Genomic DNA, 20776 nt, shown 5'->3' with positions numbered 1-20776 from the left:
TATTGGGGAATGCACACCCGTCTCATCCATTTTTGTTTGATATGGAGAACTCTTTGGACTGTTCATTTCTGAATCTGGTTGTGGTATAATCTGAGTCTGTGAGGTTGTCTGTGATTGTGTTAACTCGAACTTCAATGCTTGTATCCTGTGTTCTAATACCTTTACTTGCTCGACGAGCTTTGTCTTTTCTTGTGTCAAGATGTCATTCTTTTAGTTTAATCGTCTGAAGGCTTCTGTCATTGACGAGAAGTGATCGCAAAATATTATTTTACCAACGTCTTTTCGGATGTTGTATTGAGGGGTTTTTTCTGGATTTTATCTTAGAGCTGGGGTAATATAGTAATTTGATCCTAATACTTCTCTTGCATAATCTAATGCTTCGGTAAAATCATTAAATCCCTTAAAAAGAGGTTTTTCTATGTCTTTAACGGAATCTAATACTTCTAACCATGTCTGAAAAATACCTTTTGTTTTTCCATGTATAACTACATAATACTTAAACCTTTTGTCTTGATTTTTGTCTGTAAAATATTGACCCAAAGCGTTAAGTGCTGCTATAAAATATTTAGTGTCTTTTTTATTATATGATATCCATAAGTTATCAATTAAGCACCTTTGGGGTCTGTCTATGACACATTCTGGTAAAATTCTAAAAGACATATTAGATGGTGGAAAAAATATAAGACTATGTTTCCCAAAATTTATTCTTTCTAAATTAGTCTGTTCTAAGAAAGGCTGTGGCTTAAAATGGAGATTACCTAAAACTGTCTGTAAATATTTGTCTGAGGGTGAGGCTTGGATGCCCTTCCCTTTGTCTGTAGTCTTTGAAACTGCTGGTTCTCATGCTGTACATACAAAATATGCTTTGTTAATTGATCATAATTTTAAGTCTACTTAATTGATCTGCTAAATTATTATCTTTTCCTTTAATATGTTCAAAAACTAAGTTATATATTGATATAGTATCTATAAAATTTAACCATCTTCTTCTACTGCTATTTTTTGTATTTATTTTTTGATGAAACTTTACTATTGCTTCACAATCAGTTCTAATTGTTACTTCTTTTTGTTTAATATGTATAATTTAAAACTATTCAATCCATAGATTACTGCTAATATTTCTGCATCTATGCTACTCATATTTCCCTTTTCTTTATATTTTCCACTTTGATAAGCACATATTTTTTCTGTATTTTTGTCACTATATTTATTTTGTTTTGCTTTTAAAACTGCTCCTCATCCTTCAAAACTACTGTCTGTTTCTATAATTAAATAGTCTGTTTCTAATGGCATGTTTAAGTTGGGGATATTCCTTATCTTTTCTTTAACTTTTTGTACTAGTTTAATGTCCTCTGTGTTAAAGTGTTTTTGTCCTGTAGAGCCTGTCTTAGCATATAATGGCCCCGCTATTTTTCCTAAATCTTTTATAAAATTTCTCGCATAGTTCACTATACCTAAGAATTTTTGTAATTCTTTGGTCTTATCTAGTTTATCTGGCATTTCTAGGGCCTTTTTAGCAATATGAGGTTGTAATTTTATTTTTCCATCCCCTAAAATTACTCCTAGAAAGTTTATATAATTTTTTGCATAATTCCATTTTCTTTTTACTAATTATTATTCCATTGTCCACAAATAATCTAAATACAGTCTGTAGATGTCCTAAATGTTCTTTAATATCTTTACTAAATACTAATATATCATCTACATATACCAAGACAAATCTCTTATATTCTCCAAATATATTATCCATCTTTCGTTGGAAAATTGGTGGAGTTGTCTTTAATCCAAATGGCATTACTAACCATTCAAAATATCCTTCTGGATAAGTAAATGCTGTCCATTCAATGCTTTCTTCGTGCATTTTTACTTGCCAATATCCTGATTTACAGTCAAATTTACTAAATATCTTTTTTCCTTGTATTCTATTTATTAATACTGTCTTATCTGGTAGCTTATATCCATCTGTTCTAGTATTATCATTAAGTCTTTTGTAATTTATTACCATTCTTGCTTTTCCCCTTATTATTTCGCTATGATTTCTGACCATAAAAGCTGTCGACCTATGCTTAGAGGTAGATCTTCTTATTACTCCCAAATTCATAAGTTCTTTAATCGGGATTTTAAAGTCTTCTAAATCTTGGTTTGTAGCTTCTATTGATGCTATTTTTATTGTATATTCTGGATTAATTATATCTAATTTACACATTACTTTATTATTTTCCCAATGTTTTAAAGGTTTTTCTCCTATTATTTCTATTTCATCTAATATCTTTATTATATTCTCTAAATCCTTTTCGTTTTTTATTATTCCTATTATTTGTAGTCCTGTTTTAAAATTTTATAGTTCTGTTTCTATATCTATTAAGGTATAATCTTTTTCTAATATATCTCTATTTTCATCATCTTCTTCTAATATTAAGGTTTTAGATTCTTTTAAGTCTTTACAACATGTCTTTTTATCTTTGCAATCTTTACAACATTCTTCTTGGTTTTCTAAGGTGTTCTGGCTTGTATTTAATCTTGTCCTTATTCTGGTTGCAGTTTCTATTGTTTGTACTGGTGTTTGTGTAAGATTTTTAAAGAATATTACTCCATCCCTACTTATTAGACAACTACCATTATTATGTAATATAAAACTTAATCCTATTACAAAATCTATGTTTATATTTAAATCTCTTACCCAAATTTTATCTACTTTATAGCTTGGTTTATAAAAATCTAAGCATGTATTTATAAAACTAATCTGGGATTTATCTATATAATGCTTATATATATTATGAGTTCCATCCATTTGCATGGCTGCAACTGGTTTGTCTAAAGTTTTTATCAGATTTGGGGGAACTATTCTTTTATTATGCATCTTGTGCATCCAGAATCTACTAGAGCTAAGGTTTCTATTTCATAATCTTCTATTTTGATTCTTGTTAGGATTTTTATTGTACTTAACCTTTTATCTTCATTACATATGAGTGCATCATAATTTTCTATACTCATTAGTTCTTCTTCTACTGTTGTTATGCTTTCTTTTATATCTTCTAATTTTTCTTTTCCTTTTTCCATTTTTGTATTCTTTTTTCTAATTCATTTATTCTGGCTTCTAATGTCATTATTCTCAAGTTTATTGTAGGATTACTTGTCTCTTGATATTTTTCTTCTTTATTTATTTTAGTTTCAAAATCCTTTTCTATACAAGTTATACATCCTTCTAAATAGCATAGCTTACATTTAGCTCTTTTATTTCTACTTGGGTACCATTTACATATAAAACATTGGTTACTATCTAACCCTTTATTTCTTTCGAAATTATGGGCACATTCGTCTGATATATTTGCAAAATTATTTTCTTCTAGATTTAGTCTTTCTAATCCTACTTCATTTATTAGATCGTCTTCTTCTGATTCTGAGGTGTCAATCTGGGTTTTTTCTTCTATTTCTATACTTACTATTGAGTATATGCTTTCATTATCTGACATATATTCATCTACATTTATTAAAGTTTCTTGAAAATCTTCTATTAACTGTGAATTCCTTGTTTTATTATTAATTCTCTTTGGGCATGTATTCGCCAGATGTTCGACACTACCACAAGTAAAGCATTCTAATTTATTTTTATAATTTCTGTCTGTTCTATATTTCCTAACATGTCTATCTTTGTCTAAATATGGATTTCTAGCTGATGATTTTCTAAGATAATAATTTTTTCTATTATATCCTTTATTGTATTGCGGTTTATATTTTCTATATTTTTTCCTTTTATACTCATTTTTATCATAACTCTGCGTTGTGTATACAGTCGATCTACAAAAACTCATATTATTTTGTTTTAATTGCTTCTGTATTTGTAGATTAGTACATTTTTCTTGTAGTACTTCCATTATATGTTGTATTTTATGTCCTATAGACCATTTTGCATGAGGATTCTGTATTACTCCTTCTCTTTTATACCATCTTTCTTCTATTTCTCTTCCTAAAACTCCTGGTAATTTATTGAATAATGTTTTACCTAAATTCTGTTAAAAAACATTCCCGCTTATAGTACAATAATAAAAATAATCATTTAAAAACTTTTTTATATGAAACCAACTACTTATACTTAATTGTTCTAGTTTTATTAAAGCATTTTTCTGTAATACTACTAATCCACTATTTGGATCTTCTCCTGTAATTAAACTATGTATCTTATTTGTAAAATTATAAGGATTTGCTCCCATTGCTATTAACATTTGGAAATCTTGTGGGAATTCTGTTTTATAGGCTTCCCATAGGCCTTTGGTTGATTCTCCTAAGAAAGTTTCCATACATTTATACATTGTTTATGCATCTGTATCATTATAGGTTTTTATAAAGTCCGCTACTACTATTCCTTTCCATAGGTCTATTACTGAGTTACACATTTGTGGATCATGAGCCGCTATATTTAATATTTTACCCTTACTTCCTCCTTCCTGTAGTCTTATAGGTTCTTCTATAGGCATTCTTTTTCCTGATGGTTTTACAGTTTCTATTTCCGTGTCGTGATCTATTCTGTAAATTCTTTGTTGATGTACATTCCCTGTGCTAGTATCTACTGTGCTTTGATAGGTTGTTCTTTGGAAAGGGCTTGGGCTAGAACTAGTTGATTCCATCAATTCTTTTAGGCTTATTAAGGATTTTGTTTCTGTTTCTTCATAACTATCTTGTATTTCATCAAATATTTTATCTAATTTCTCTGATTTTTTCTGTAAAATATCTTCTTTTCTATATCCCCAATTATCTGTTCTTAATTCACATTTCCTAAAGTGTTCTTCTACTTCGCTTAAGGTTAGCGTTCTAAGTTTACATCCTTTACACTGGAAAGTCTGAGTTTTATTTTTCTTAACTAGTTTCTTTGCTCTTTCTAGTGCTATATCTACTTCAAATTTGTCTGGTATTACTTCTATGTTCATAAACTCAGTATCAGTATCTTCTACTGTGCTTTCCGTTGTATCGTCTATTTCCTTTTGGGTAGAATAATTATAGTTAGTAAATCTAATTGAGGTTTCTCCTTTTGAGTTTGTGTACATTAAATGCGATTCTGGCTTAAATATTTTTGGTTTTGCAAAGTCTTCTAAATTCCATTCTAGTCCAGCATATTCTTCTGGATTTATTTTCATAGGCTTTATTAGTTATTCCTTTATTTCCCATCACCTCGACTACATCGTCTACTTTAATTTTGAATCTTGTATTACTACTTGTTGCCATTTTTCCTATGAAACCTACACATATTAATAAATTATTTCCATTGTTCATTTCTTCATATCCTTTAGTCTGTATTCCTATTTTAATATTTTTTCCAAATTCTGCTACATTTATCATAAAATCTGGGCTGATATAAAATATTCCTCCATTATTTGTCATGTCTACCTCTGTTAAACCTAGTATGGATTTCTTTTGATCTGATCATCTGTCATCATATACTACTACTAATACTTTAGTTCCTAAGTTTTTTCTAGTTAATCCTTTTAATCCGATTACTATTAATCATTAAATTCCTTTTATAGTTCTTTATTTGTCTTACTGAATCTGAATTTACTAAATTTAATGTAGCTACTTTACTTCCTATAGCTGATAATTGTTCTTCTCTATAATGTTGGCGCTAGAAGGAGGGCATGAACCTCCGACCTTGTGGTTAACAACCACAAAAATATTTAAGCTAGAATCGCATTTAATGTTCACAAACTCAAAAGGAGAAACCTTAATTAGATTTACTAATTATAATTATTATACCCAAATATATAAGTTATCCGACCTTGTGAAAATCGAGAAGAATAAAACTAATAAAGCCTATTAATAAATCCAGAAGAATATGCTGGACTGGAATGGAATTTAGAAGACTTTGCAAAACCAAAAATATTTAAGCCAGGATCGCATTTAATGTACACAAACTCAAAAGGAGAAACCTCAATTAGATTTACTAATTATAATTATTCTACCCAAAAGGAAATAGACAATACAACGGAAAGCACAGTAGAAGATACTGATACTGAGTTTATGAACATAGAAGTAATACCAGACGAATTTGAAGTAGATATAGCACTAGAAAGAGCAAAGAAACTAGTTAAGAAAAATAAAACTCAGACTTTCCATTGTAAAGGATGTAAACTTAGAACGCTAACCTTAAGTGAAGTAGAAGAACACTTTAGGAAATGTGAATTAAGAACAGATAATTGGGGATATAGAAAAGAAGATATTTTACAGAAAAAATCAGAGAAATTAGATAAATTTTTTGATGAAATACAAGATAGTTATGAAGAAACAGAAACAGAATCCTTAATAAGCCTAAAAGAATTGATGGAATCAACTAGTTCTAGCCCAAGCCCTTTCCAAAGAACAACCTTTAAAAGCACAGTAGATACTAGCACAGGGAATGTACCTCGACAAAGAGTTTACAGAATAGATCACGACACGGAAATAGAAACTGTAAAACCATCAGGAAAATGAATGCCTATAGAAGAACCTATAAGACTACAGGAAGGAGGAAGTAAGGGTAAAATATTAAATATAGCGGCTCATGATCCAAAAATGTGGAACTCAGTAATAGACCTATGGAAAGGAATAATAGTAGCGGACTTTATAAAAACCTATAATGGTACAGATGCAGAAACAATGTATAAATATATGGAAACTTTCTTAGGAGAATCAACCAAAGGCCTATGGGAAGCCTATAAAACAGAATTCCCACAAGATTTCCAAATGTTAATAGCAATGGGAGAAAATCCTTATAATTTTACAAATAAGATACATAGTTTAATTACATGAGAAGATCCAAATAGTGGATTAGTAGCATTACAGAAAATGCTTTAATAAAACTAGAACAATTAAGTATAAGTAGTTGGTTTCATATAAAAAAGTTTTTAAATGATTATTTTTATTATTGTACTATAAGCGGGAATGCTTTTGATTAGAATTTAGGTAAAAAATTATTCAATAAATTACCAGGAGTTTTAGGAAGAGAAATAGAAGAAAGATGGTATAAAAGAGAAGGAGTAATACAGAATCCTCATGCAAAATGGTCTATAGGACATAAAATACAACATATAATGGAAGTACTACAAGAAAAATGTACTAATCTACAAATACAGAAGCAATTCAAACAAAATAATATGAGTTTTTGTAGATCGACTGTATACACAACGCAGAGTTATGATAAAAATGAGTATAAAAGGAAAAAATATAGAAAATATAAACCGCAATACATTAAAGGATATAATAGAAAAAAATTATTATCTTAGAAAATCATCAGCTAGAAAACCATATTTAGACAAAGATAGACATGCTAGGAAATATAGAACAGACAGAAATTATAAAAATAAATTAGAATGCTTTACTTGTGGTAGTGTCGAACATCTGGCGAATACATGCCCAAAAAGAATTAATAATAAAACAAAGAATTCAGAGTTAATAGAAGATTTTCAAGAAACTTTAATAAATGTAGATGAATATATGTCTGATAATGAAAACATATACTCAATAGTAAGTGTAGAAATAGAAGAAAAACCACAGATTGACACCTCAGAATCAGAAGAAGACGATCTAATAAATGAAGTAGGATTAGAAAGACTAAATCTAGAAGGAAATAATTTTGCAAATATATCAGACGAATGTGCCCATAATTTCGAAAGAAATAAAGGGTTAGATAGTAACCAATGTTTTATATGTAAATGGTACACAAGTAGAAATAAAAGAGCTAAATGTAAGCTATGCTATTTAGAAGGATGTATAACTTGTATAGAAAAGGATTTTGAAACTAAAATAAATAAAGAAGAAAAATATCAAGAGACAAGTAATCCTACAATAAACTTGAGAATAATGACATTAGAAGCCAGAATAAATGAATTAGAAAAAATAATACAAAAAATGGAAAAAGGAAAAGAAAAATTAGAAGATATAAAAGAAAGCATAACAACAGTAGAAGAAGAACTAATGAGTATAGAAAATTATGATGCACTCATATGTAATGAAGATAAAAGGTTAAGTACAATAAAAATCCTAACAAGAATCAAAATAGAAGATTATGAAATAGAAACCTTAGCTCTAGTAGATTCTGGATGCACAAGATGCATAATAAATAAAAGAATAGTTCCCCCAAATCTGATAAAAACTTTAGACAAATCAGTTGCAGCCATGCAAATGGATGGAACTCATAATATATATAAGCATTATATAGATAAATCACAGATTAGTTTTATAAATACATGCTTAGATTTTTATAAACCAAACTATAAAGTAGATAAAATTTGGGTAAGAGATTTAAATATAAACATAGATTTTGTAATAGGATTAAGTTTTATATTACATAATAATGGTAGTTGTCTAATAAGTAGGGATGGAGTAATATTCTTTTAAAATCTTACACAAACACCAGTACAAACAATAGAAACTGCAACCAGAATAAGGACAAGATTAAATACAAGCCAGAACACCTTAGAAAACCAAGAAGAATGTTGTAAAGATTGCAAAGATAAAAATACATGTTGTAAAGACTTAAAAGAATCTAAAACCTTAATATTAGAAGAAGATGAAAATAGAGATATATTAGAAAAAGATTATACCTTAATAGACATAGAAACAGAAATATACAATTTTAAAACAGGACTACAAAAAATAGGAATAATAAAAAACGAAAAGGATTTAGACAATATAATAAAGATATTAGATGAAATAGAAATAATAGGAGAAAAACCTTTAAAACATTGGGAAAATAATAAAGTAATGTGTAAATTAGATATAATTAATCCAGAATATACAATAAAAACAGCATCAATAGAAGCTACAAACCAAGATTTAGAAGACTTTAAAATCCAGATTAAAGAACTTATGAATTTGGGAGTAATAAGAAGATCTACCTCTAAGCATAGGTCGACAACTTTTATGGTCAGAAATCATAGCGAAATAATAAGGGGAAAAGCAAGAATGGTAATAAATTACAAAAGACTTAATGATAACACCAGAGCAGATGAATATAAGCTACCAGATAAGACAGAATTAATAAATAGAATACAAGGAAAAAAGATATTTAGTAAATTTGACTGTAAATCAGGATATTGGCAAGTAAAAATACACGAAGAAAGCATTGAATGGACAACATTTACTTGTCCAGAAGGACATTTTGAATGGTTAGTAATGCCATTTGGATTAAAGACAGCTCCACCAATTTTCCAACGAAAGATGGATAATATATTTGGAGAATATAAGAGATTTGTGTTGGTATATGTAGATGATATATTAGTATTTAGTAAAGATATTAAAGAACATTTAGGACATCTACAGACTGTATTTAGATTATTTGTGGACAATGGAATAATAATTAGTAAAAAGAAAATGAAATTATGCAAAAATTATATAAACTTTCTAGGAGTAATTTTAGGGGATGGAAAAATAAAATTACAACCTCATATTGCTAAAAAGGCCCTAGAAATACCAGATAAACTAGATAAGACCAAAGAATTACAAAAATTCTTAGGTATAGTGAATTATGCGAGAAATTTTATAAAAGATTTAGGAAAAATAGCGGGGCCATTATATGCTAAGACAGGCTCTATAGGACAAAAATACTTTAACACAGAGGACATTAAACTAGTACAAAAAGTTAAAGAAAAGATAAGGAATATCCCCGACTTAAACATGCCATTAGAAACAGACTATTTAATTATAGAAACAGACGGTAGTTTTGAAGGATGGGGAGCAGTTTTAAAAGCAAAACCAAATAAATATAGTAACAAAAATACAGAAAAAATATGTGCTTATCAAAATGGAAAATATAAAGAAAAGGGAAATATGAGTAGCATAGATGCAGAAATATTAGCAGTAATCTATGGATTGAATAGTTTTAAATTATACATATTAAACAAAAAAGAAGTAGCAATTAGAACTGATTGTGAAGCAATAATAAAGTTTCATCAAAAAATAAATACAAAAAATAGCAATAAAAGAAGATGGTTAAATTTTATAGATACTATATCAATATATAACTTAGTTTTTGAACATATTAAAGGAAAAGATAATAATTTAGCAAATCAATTAAGTAGACTTAAAATTATGATCAATTAACAAAGCATATTTTGTATGTACAGCATGAGACCAGCAGTTTCAAAGATTACAGACAAAGGGAAGGGCATCCAAGCCTCACCCTTAGACAAATATTTACAGACAGTTTTAGGTAATCTCCATTTTAAGCCACAGCCTTTCTTAGAACAGACTAATTTAGAAAGAATAAATTTTGGGAAACATAGTCTTATATTTTTTCCACCATCTAATATGTCTTTTAAAATTTTACCAGAATGTGTCATAGACAGACCCCAAAGGTGCTTAATTGATAACTTATGGATATCATATAATAAAAAAGACACTAAATATTTTATAGCAGCACTTAACGCTTTGGGTCAATATTTTACAGACAAAAATCAAGACAAAAGGTTTAAGTATTATGTAGTTATACATGGAAAAACAAAAGGTATTTTTCAGACATGGTTAGAAGTATTAGATTCCATTAAAGACATAGAAAAACCTCTTTTTAAGGGATTTAATGATTTTACCGAAGCATTAGATTATGCAAGAGGAGTATTAGGACCAAATTACTATATTACCCCAGCTCTAAGACAAAATCCAGAAAAAACCCCTCAATACAACATCCGAAAAGACGATGGTAAAATAATATTTTGCAATCACTACTCGTCAATGACAGAAGCTTCAAACGATTAAACCAAAAGAATGACATCTTGACACAAGAAAAGACGAAGCTCATCGAGCAAGTAAATGTATTAGAACACAAGATACAAGCATTGAAGTTCGAGTTAACACAATCACAGACAACCTCGCAGACTCAGATTATACCACAACCAGATTCAGAAATGAACAGTCCAAAGAGTTCTCCATCTCAAACAAAAATGGATGATGTCACGACCCAAACTGAAGGGCCATGACTAGCACCCGACCACACTTGCCGAGCACCAACGTACATTTCATCTAACCTTCATTATTATCTTTTAAGGCTGACGAGATCAATATAAATGGTAGACCTAGATCATGGACAACCAGCAATAAAATATGATGGCATGCATATACATAGCAGGGGATGACCAGACAATCAAGAAACTACATATAAGGTATGAGCTACCACGCTACTATGAAAGACTATACAACAAAAACTAGCCGACAAGGCATACCAAACTATACATGAGCCGACACCTGTCTATGAGCCTCTAAAAGAACATAAGTGTTGCAACATAGCCGGAACAGGGCCCCGACATACCCATAATGTCTATAACAAAAATTGCATACCAAGACCAAGGCAAGTCCGGAGAAGGGATCTCGCCAATCACCGCTGATCTACTGTGGTGGGGGAGCTGTACCTGCCTGTCTATCAGGACCTGCAGCACGACATGCAGCGTCCACAAATAAAAGGACGTCAGTACGAATAAAGTACTGAGTATGTAAGGCAAGGAACCATAAATACGATCAGTAATGTAAGCAAGGATAGAGAATATACAACCTGTAACATCTTAGTACCTCTGAGGGCTACTTACATGAAATGCATGATACATATGTATAAATACATAAACCTTTAAAGCATTCGCCTCTGTGGGCATCATCATCATCATATCGTACCCGGCCATAATAGGCTCGGTAGAATCGTACCCGGCCACGTGGAGCTCGGTAAAACCCAACTGATCAGTGGTTGCACAATAGGTGCCGTACCCGGCCAACTATAGCGTGGCTCGGTAGAGTAAAATAGATACATATATATAATGCATGCTCGACTCATGGAATCACATTCTAAACCTTTCGGAGTGACGTAAGGTCGGTATCCTCTGTACACGTTATTAGGACTAACTCTTCACTATGAACCTTATAAGAATCAGGAAGTACCAACAACATTGATAACATAAGACTAAGAGAAGCAACATTAACATCAATCGTTCCATAAGAGGGAAAACAATGTAAGTACTGCTAGCTTCTAAGAGTAGAGTATCTTTGGAAGCTCGTTCATTACATTATGTACAATCGGAGTCGTGCAAAAGAAGGAAAGGGATAGCCTCACATACCTTGTATATACTGCCCCAATCTCAAGCTATGCAATTGTCAAAACTCCTTAGTCTACAATAAGAGAAACGATACTATCGTTATCATTTAAGCGTCATAACTATTATGTATCGACCACAAACTATTTTACGATGAAACGGACAGCACCTCCCCTATATATATGACCTCACACCATTCAAAACAATCACCAAACAGCCCAAACATCATCAATAATAAACATATTGAGCCTCCCGAAATAGTCCACACACAGCCTAATCACTCCATACATACGACGACCACCGTAGTCGTGTCAAACAACCTGGAAATGTTACGAATAACTATCAGCCCATAAACCTACATATATATGGTGTTTCTCCACACCCTTCCTCCTCCAAAACTCCACAAGATAGTAGTAAAATACGCAGCCCAACAACAACGCAAAACAGTCCACAAAACAATAACACTACTACCAAACCTTTCGATATATATCTCACAAGTTCTAGCTTCAATGGCTTAGCCGCAACTTGGATAATCTTAAATACATATAGAGTAAGAGGTTCCTTACCTTTATACAGAAAGAACAACTCCAATTTGACCTTAAATTTCCAAGAAATATCCCTCCAATGCTGCCACAACAACAAAAAAATGAAACTAGCGATCAATTAGTGTTTTTCGGCACTAGAATCACTTTAGAAGGCTTGAAATCACCTAGGATTAATATTAAGAACATTAGGGAGTATTTACAGAACATATACCCTTTAAAACAACCTCCCACACGAGTTGGAACGACACAAAAATGAGCAACAACAAGAAGAACAAGAGACTTACTAGCGCCACGGAATTCCCGACACTTGATTTGTGTTGTTTGCCCTTTTTTTGGGTCTTGAATCTTGAGAGAACCTTGAGAGGATGTTCCTAGGGTTCTAAGTTCTGAAAATAGTGAAAAGAAATGACTAAAAACGGGTTGTGGTCATCCTATATAAGTCCAAATATCTTAAACCGACTTAGTGGGCCCCATAGAGAGGTGCTTGGCGCAGTCTCGCGAAAACGCGAATATCTCTCTACTCCGAGATCGTATCGATGAACGGTTTAATGCGTTGGAAACTAGACTCATAGATCTTTAATTTGGTGGGTAGATCACCCCGTAATTCCTTGTAAATTATGAGAAAAGATTAGAAACATTTGACCTAATGTTTAAGTAAAATTATGAACCTAAGTTGCGACAACTTTTGTCGACTTTTGTTTCATAACTCGTTTGACTTCAAGACTTATGATACGGATATTATATGATTAAAATACCTTAATAAATGACCTCTTGAGTGTATTAAGCACCGCTAGATTACCTGAAAATACGAGTTACAACATCCTTGATTCGTTTAACTTCTAATATTGGTTAATCACCCTTATACACTCTTGTATCACTTAAGACCAATAGGATTGACTTCTTATCATCTCAAAGATAATTCCTTCTTGGATTTATGTTAACTAATATATGGCATGAACTAACACATGTGGATATGGGTTGTAACACCCTCCCCCCCTTAGGAACATTCGTCCTCGAATGTAAGGGTTTAGGGGGAGTTTAAATCACCGTGGATTCCAATGGAAATTTCCGATCAATTTTCCCCTATAAAATGGTCACTAGCAAAACTTGCATGTAATTAAGCCCAACATATGGCTTCACAAGGCTACACAAAGCATTATGCGTATTTACATTATCTACATATCACCATTTTGTATTAAGGAGGAGTATTCTCAAATTATTGCTTACCTCATAAAGCCGTTTCTTCTTCCAATGTATCCTGTCTTCCACCAGCATCCTTGTTATCTTCATTCTGGAATAAGTAAGGGTATTTAGACTTCATCTCCTCTTCTACTTCCCATGTCATTTCTTCCATATTTTTGTTCCTCCACAATACTTTGACGGAAGCTACATCTTTTGTTCTCAGCTTGCGGACTTGCCGATCTAATATCGCCACTGGCACTTCTTCATATGATAGGTCCTCTGTAACTTGTACATCTTTGATAGGGACGACTCGAGAAGGGTCTCCAATACATTTTCTCAACATAGATACATGGAATACCGGGTGGACAAATTCCAATTCGGATGGCAATTCTAACTCATAAGCAACCTGTCCAATCCGTCGAAGAATTTTATACGGCCCGATATACCTTGGACTCAGCTTACCTTTCTTCCCAAAACGCATAATACCCTTCATTGGTGAGATCCTCAGGAAAACCCAATCACCAACCTCAAACTCTAGATCACGACGTCGGACATCAGAATAAGATTTTTGCCTGCTTTGTGCCGTCCTCAATCGCTCCTGTATCACTTTCACCTTCTCAATAGCTTGGTGAATCAAATCTGGCCCATATAATTCTGTTTCACCGACTTCGAACCATCCAACTGGTGATCTACATCTCCTCCCGTATAGTGCCTCGTATGGGGCCATTTTAATACTGGAATGGTAGCTATTGTTATAGGCGAATTCTATGAGTGGAAGATGATCATCCCAATTCCCCTTAAAATCTAGAACACATGCTCGTAGCATATCTTCCAGTGTCTGAATGGTACGTTCAGCCTGTCCGTCAGTCTGCGGATGAAATGCAGTGCTGAGATTTACTTGTGTGCCTAAACCCTTCTGGAAAGACCTCCAAAAGTTAGCCGTAAATTGAGCTCCTCGGTCTGATATAATAGATATGGGCACACCATGAAGCCTAACAATCTCCTTGATATACAACTTCGCATAATCTTCAGCCGTGTAAGTTGTCTTCACTGGCAGAAAATGGGCACATTTTGTAAGTCGATCAATTATCACCCAGATGGAGTCAAACTTATGATAAGAGCGAGGTAATCCAATAATGAAGTCCATATTAATCACCTCCCACTTCCAGGTCGGAATCTCTATATTTTGAAGCAATCCACCGGGTTTCTGATGTTCTATCTTTACTTGTTGACAATTGGGACACTGGGCCACAAATTCTGCAATAGACTTCTTCATATTATCCCACCAATACTGCTCCTTGACATCATGATACATCTTTGTCGAGCCGGGATGGATGGAATATCGGGATTGATGAATCTCATTCATAATCTTCTCTCGCAACCCTGCCACATTAGGCACACACAATCGGCTCTGGTATCTCAGTGCCCCATCTTTTCCGATCCCAAAAGCCATACTTTTACACTGTTGAATGCTTTCTCTTAATCGTACTAAGATAGGATCTTCATATTGTCGTGCTTTTACCTCGGCTACCAAAGATGATTCTGATGTATTCTGTACAGTAACACCTCCGTCATCAGAGTCTAACAATCTGATTCTCATATTGGCTAGCTGATGAAGCTCTTTAATCAACCCCCATCTACCTGCCTCAATATGTACTAAGCTTCCCATTGATTTACGGCTGAGAGCGTCTGCCACAACATTGGCTTTACCGGGATGATACAATATCTCGACGTCGTAGTCTTTCAATAATTCAAGCCACCTACGCTGCCTCAAATTCAACTCTTTCTGCTTGAAGATGTATTGTAAACTCTTGTGATCTGTGTAGATGTCAACATGGACGCCGTATAAGTAGTGCCGCCATATCTTCAAAGCATATATTACTGCAGCCAATTCCAAATCATGGGTTGGATAATTCTTTTCATGCTTCTTCAATTGTCTTGATGCATAAGCAATCACATTCCCACGCTGCATCAATACGCACCCCAAACCTATACCTGAGGCATCACAATATACCACATAATCTTCTGTTCCTTCAGGAAGAGTGAGCACTGGTGCAGATGTCAATCGATTCTTCAGCTCCTGAAAACTACGTTCACAAGTGTCAGACCACTGGAATTTGGTAGCTTTTTGTGTTAACTTAGTCAATGGTGATGATATAGAGGAAAATCCTTCTACAAACCGCCTATAATATCCTGCTAGTCCTAGGAAGCTGCGGACTTCTGATGGTGTTGTAGGTCTCGGCCAATTCTTTACTGCATCGATCTTCTGAGTGTCGACACTAATACCCTCATCAGATATCACATGGCCAAGGAATGCTACTGAGTTCAGCCAGAATTCACATTTGGAGAGCTTAGCATATAACTTACGATCCTGAAGCGTCTGTAATACTATCCGCAAGTGGCCCGCGTGTTCCGCCTCCGAACGAGAATACACTAGAATGTCATCAATGAATACAATCACGAACACATCAAGATAGGGCCTGAATATAGTATTCATGAGATCCATAAAAGCTGCTGGGGCATTTGTTAGCCCGAACGACATCACCAAGAACTCAAAGTGCCCATATCTTGTCCGGAAGGCCGTCTTTGGAATATCTTTCTCCCTAACCCTTACCTGATGATACCCTGAACGTAAATCAATCTTGGAGAAATACTTGGCACCCTGGAGTTGGTCAAACAGGTCATCAATTCTTGGAAGTGGATACTTGTTCTTTATAGTAGACTTATTCAACTGTCGATAGTCGATACACATCCGTAACGACCCGTCTTTCTTCCGCACGAATAGGACTGGTGCACCCCAAGGTGAAGTGCTAGGCCTAATAAAGCCCTTATCCAGCAAGTCCTTCAACTGCACCTTCAACTCTCGCAACTCTGCCGGGGCCATTCTGTATGGAGGAATAGAGATCGGTTGAGTGTCAGGTAACACATCAATGCTAAACTCAATCTCCCTTTCAGGAGGAAGGCCTGGGAGTTCATCTGGGAAAACATCTGGGAATTCGTTGACCACAGGGATTGATTGTAAAGTAGGCGGTTTCGCCTCCACATCCCTAACGCGAACGAGATGATAAATGTAACCTTTTGAGATCATTTTCCTTGCCTTAAGATAGGAAATAAACCTACCTTTCGGTGTAGCAATGTTCCCTTTCCATTCAATGACGGGTTCACCCGGAAATTGGAACCTAACCATCTTCGTACGACAGTCAACATTTGCATAGCATGAGGCCAACCAGTCCATTCCCATTATCACATCAAAATCAACCATTTCTAACTCAAATAAATTTGCCGAGGTTTGACGACTACAAATCATCACAGTGCAACCTCTATATACCCTTCTAGCAATCACAGAATCTCCTATCGGAGTAGATACCGCGAGGGGTTTACTTATCAATTCAGGTTCAATGCCAAACTTATTAGCCACAAAGGGTGTAACATATGATAATGTAGATCCCGGATCAATCAACGCATATACATCATAAGAAAACACAGATATAATACCTGTAACAACATCTGGAGACGACTCGAGATCCTGTCGACCTACTAGAGCATAGGTTCGATTTTGAGCACCACTCGAACTCGGCACTGCACCTCTACCCCTACCACGACCTGTCGACTGCTGAAAACCCCGTGCTGGAGGTCGAACTGATGAGGAAGAACCAGACACAGATCCAGTCGGCTGAGCCATACCATCACCTCCTCTATTAGGACAATCCCGCATCATATGGCCAGGCTGCCCGCACGAATAGCATGCATCAGAACCTCGACGACACAGTCCAAAGTGGGCCTTGCCGCACTGATCACAATGTGGTGTTGGGGGTCTCATCTGACTAGTATCCCTGTGATGTTGCGAGCCAGATGCCCGCGAACTCTGACCTGGACCAGAATAGGATCGATCATATCGAGGCCTCTGAAACTGTGGAGGAGCACTAGCTACAGGTGGCGCCGAACTCCTCGAAAACTGTGGCCTGATGCGGCCTCTGAAGTCATCAGAATACCCTGCAAATCTCGCCCTCTTATGCTGGCCTCTATCCTGCTCCCTAACTGCCCTCTGCTGGCGCTTACGATCCTCTAGGGTCTGGGCATAAGCTTGAATACGGGAAATATCCATGCCCTCCACCAAGGAGGCTGTCGTACACTCATTTATCAGATGTGGTCCCAACCCATTCACGAACATATGCACCCTATCACTCATCTCGGCCACCATATGGGGAGCATACCTTGCCAAAGAATCAAACTGCATACTGTACTCTCGTACACTCATATTACCTTGTCTAAGGTTCAAGAACTTATCAGCTCTAGCTCGTCGTATCTCAACTGGCAAGTAGTGACGAAGAAAGGCCTCAGAAAATTCCTTCCACACAGCTGGAGGAGGGTTCGGACCCCTGGATCTCTCCCAACTATCATACCAGAGAACCGCTAAATCCCGTAGCCGATAAGAAGCCAACTCTACTGTCTCTGTATCACTAACATGCATAACACGAAGTGTACGATGAACCTGGTCAATAAACGTCTGTGGGTCCTCCTTGGGGTCTGATCCGGTAAACACTGGAGGGTCTAAATTAATAAAATCACGAACTCTTGTACTAACTGGTTTCTCAGCAGCACCTGTATTCTGCCTCTGAGCCTGAGCAGCTACCAAGCTAGTCAATAACTGCAAAGCACTCCGCATATCCTGGTCTGGAGTGTCAGACGAAGGAACTGGAGGCGCTGGGTGCCTTCTAATATCCTCTGGAGGAGATGGAGTAGATGAGGTATGAGAGGGCATCTCACTTTGAGCCTCACTTTGTCCTGCTCTGACTTGGGGCACCTGACTGGTACCCTCTCCCGCTGCTGTATCAAGCCGCCTACTAATCGTTTGCTTCCTAGTCGAAGGCATCACTGAAAAAAACAAGGTGAATATTAGAGACAAACACTTACGACTCAACTCTACGCACGATCTAGATTCAGGAAGAAGGTAACAACCCTAGATGTCATGTAGCCTCCTGATTATAAATGTGGCGCGCTACACATCCATAATCAAGACTCTACTAGACACGGCTCATAGACAACCCCTAGGACAGACTTGCTCTGATACCAAGTTTGTCACGACCCAAACTGAAGGGCCATGACTAGCACCCGACCACACTTGCCGAGCACCAACGTACATTTCATCTAACCTTCATTATTATCTTTTAAGGCTGACGAGATCAATATAAATGGTAGACCTAGATCATGGACAACCAGCAATAAAATATGATGGCATGCATATACATAGCAGGGGATGACCAGACAATCAAGAAACTACATATAAGGTATGAGCTACCACGCTACTATGAAAGACTATACAACAAAAACTAGCCGACAAGGCATACCAAACTATACATGAGCCGACACCTGTCTATGAGCCTCTAAAAGAACATAAGTGTTGCAACATAGCCGGAACAGGGCCCCGACATACCCATAATGTCTATAACAAAAATTGCATACCAAGACCAAGGCAAGTCCGGAGAAGGGATCTCGCCAATCACCGCTGATCTACTGTGGTGGGGGAGCTGTACCTGCCTGTCTATCAGGACCTGCAGCACGACATGCAGCGTCCACAAATAAAAGGACGTCAGTACGAATAAAGTACTGAGTATGTAAGGCAAGGAACCATAAATACGATCAGTAATGTAAGCAAGGATAGAGAATATACAACCTGTAACATCTTAGTACCTCTGAGGGCTACTTACATGAAATGCATGATACATATGTATAAATACATAAACCTTTAAAGCATTCGCCTCTGTGGGCATCATCATCATCATATCGTACCCGGCCATAATAGGCTCGGTAGAATCGTACCCGGCCACGTGGAGCTCGGTAAAACCCAACTGATCAGTGGTTGCACAATAGGTGCCGTACCCGGCCAACTATAGCGTGGCTCGGTAGAGTAAAATAGATACATATATATAATGCATGCTCGACTCATGGAATCACATTCTAAACCTTTCGGAGTGACGTAAGGTCGGTATCCTCTGTACACGTTATTAGGACTAACTCTTCACTATGAACCTTATAAGAATCAGGAAGTACCAACAACATTGATAACATAAGACTAAGAGAAGCAACATTAACATCAATCGTTCCATAAGAGGGAAAACAATGTAAGTACTGCTAGCTTCTAAGAGTAGAGTATCTTTGGAAGCTCGTTCATTACATTATGTACAATCGGAGTCGTGCAAAAGAAGGAAAGGGATAGCCTCACATACCTTGTATATACTGCCCCAATCTCAAGCTATGCAATTGTCAAAACTCCTTAGTCTACAATAAGAGAAACGATACTATCGTTATCATTTAAGCGTCATAACTATTATGTATCGACCACAACCTATTTTACGATGAAACGGACAGCACCTCCCCTATATATATGACCTCACACCATTCAAAACAATCACCAAACAGCCCAAACATCATCAATAATAAACATATTGAGCCTCCCGAAATAGTCCACACACAGCCTAATCACTCCATACATACGACGACCACCGTAGTCGTGTCAAACAACCTGGAAATGTTACGAATAACTATCAGCCCATAAACCTACATATATATGGTGTTTCTCCACACCCTTCCTCCTCCAAAACTCCACAAGATAGTAGTAAAATACGCAGCCCAACAACAACGCAAAACAGTCCACAAAACAATAACACTACTACCAAACCTTTCGATATATATCTCACAAGTTCTAGCTTCAATGGCTTAGCCGCAACTTGGATAATCTTAAATACATATAGAGTAAGAGGTTCCTTACCTTTATACAGAAAGAACAACTCCAATTTGACCTTAAATTTCCAAGAAATATCCCTCCAATGCTGCCACAACAACAAAAAAATGAAACTAGCGATCAATTAGTGTTTTTCGGCACTAGAATCACTTTAGAAGGCTTGAAATCACCTAGGATTAATATTAAGAACATTAGGGAGTATTTACAGAACATATACCCTTTAAAACAACCTCCCACACGAGTTGGAACGACACAAAAATGAGCAACAA

General features: G+C 35.3%; 1 long non-coding RNA gene across 1 annotated transcript; it reads right to left on the bottom strand.

Moving 5' to 3' along the window:
* Nucleotides 1–18437: 18437 nt before the first annotated feature.
* On the bottom strand, nt 18438–20039 carry LOC138874448 (uncharacterized). The gene is made up of 3 exons (XR_011401433.1): nt 19993–20039; nt 19229–19317; nt 18438–18640 (listed from the first exon to the last, which is right to left on the bottom strand). It is a non-coding gene; the product is annotated as an uncharacterized lncRNA (long non-coding RNA).
* Between the last annotated feature and the right edge of the window lie 737 nt (nt 20040–20776).

This window comes from Nicotiana sylvestris, chromosome 8 (genome assembly GCF_000393655.2).
Source record: "Nicotiana sylvestris chromosome 8, ASM39365v2, whole genome shotgun sequence".
Taxonomy (NCBI): domain Eukaryota; kingdom Viridiplantae; phylum Streptophyta; class Magnoliopsida; order Solanales; family Solanaceae; genus Nicotiana; species Nicotiana sylvestris.
This window is presented reverse-complemented; position numbering and strand designations above follow the sequence as displayed.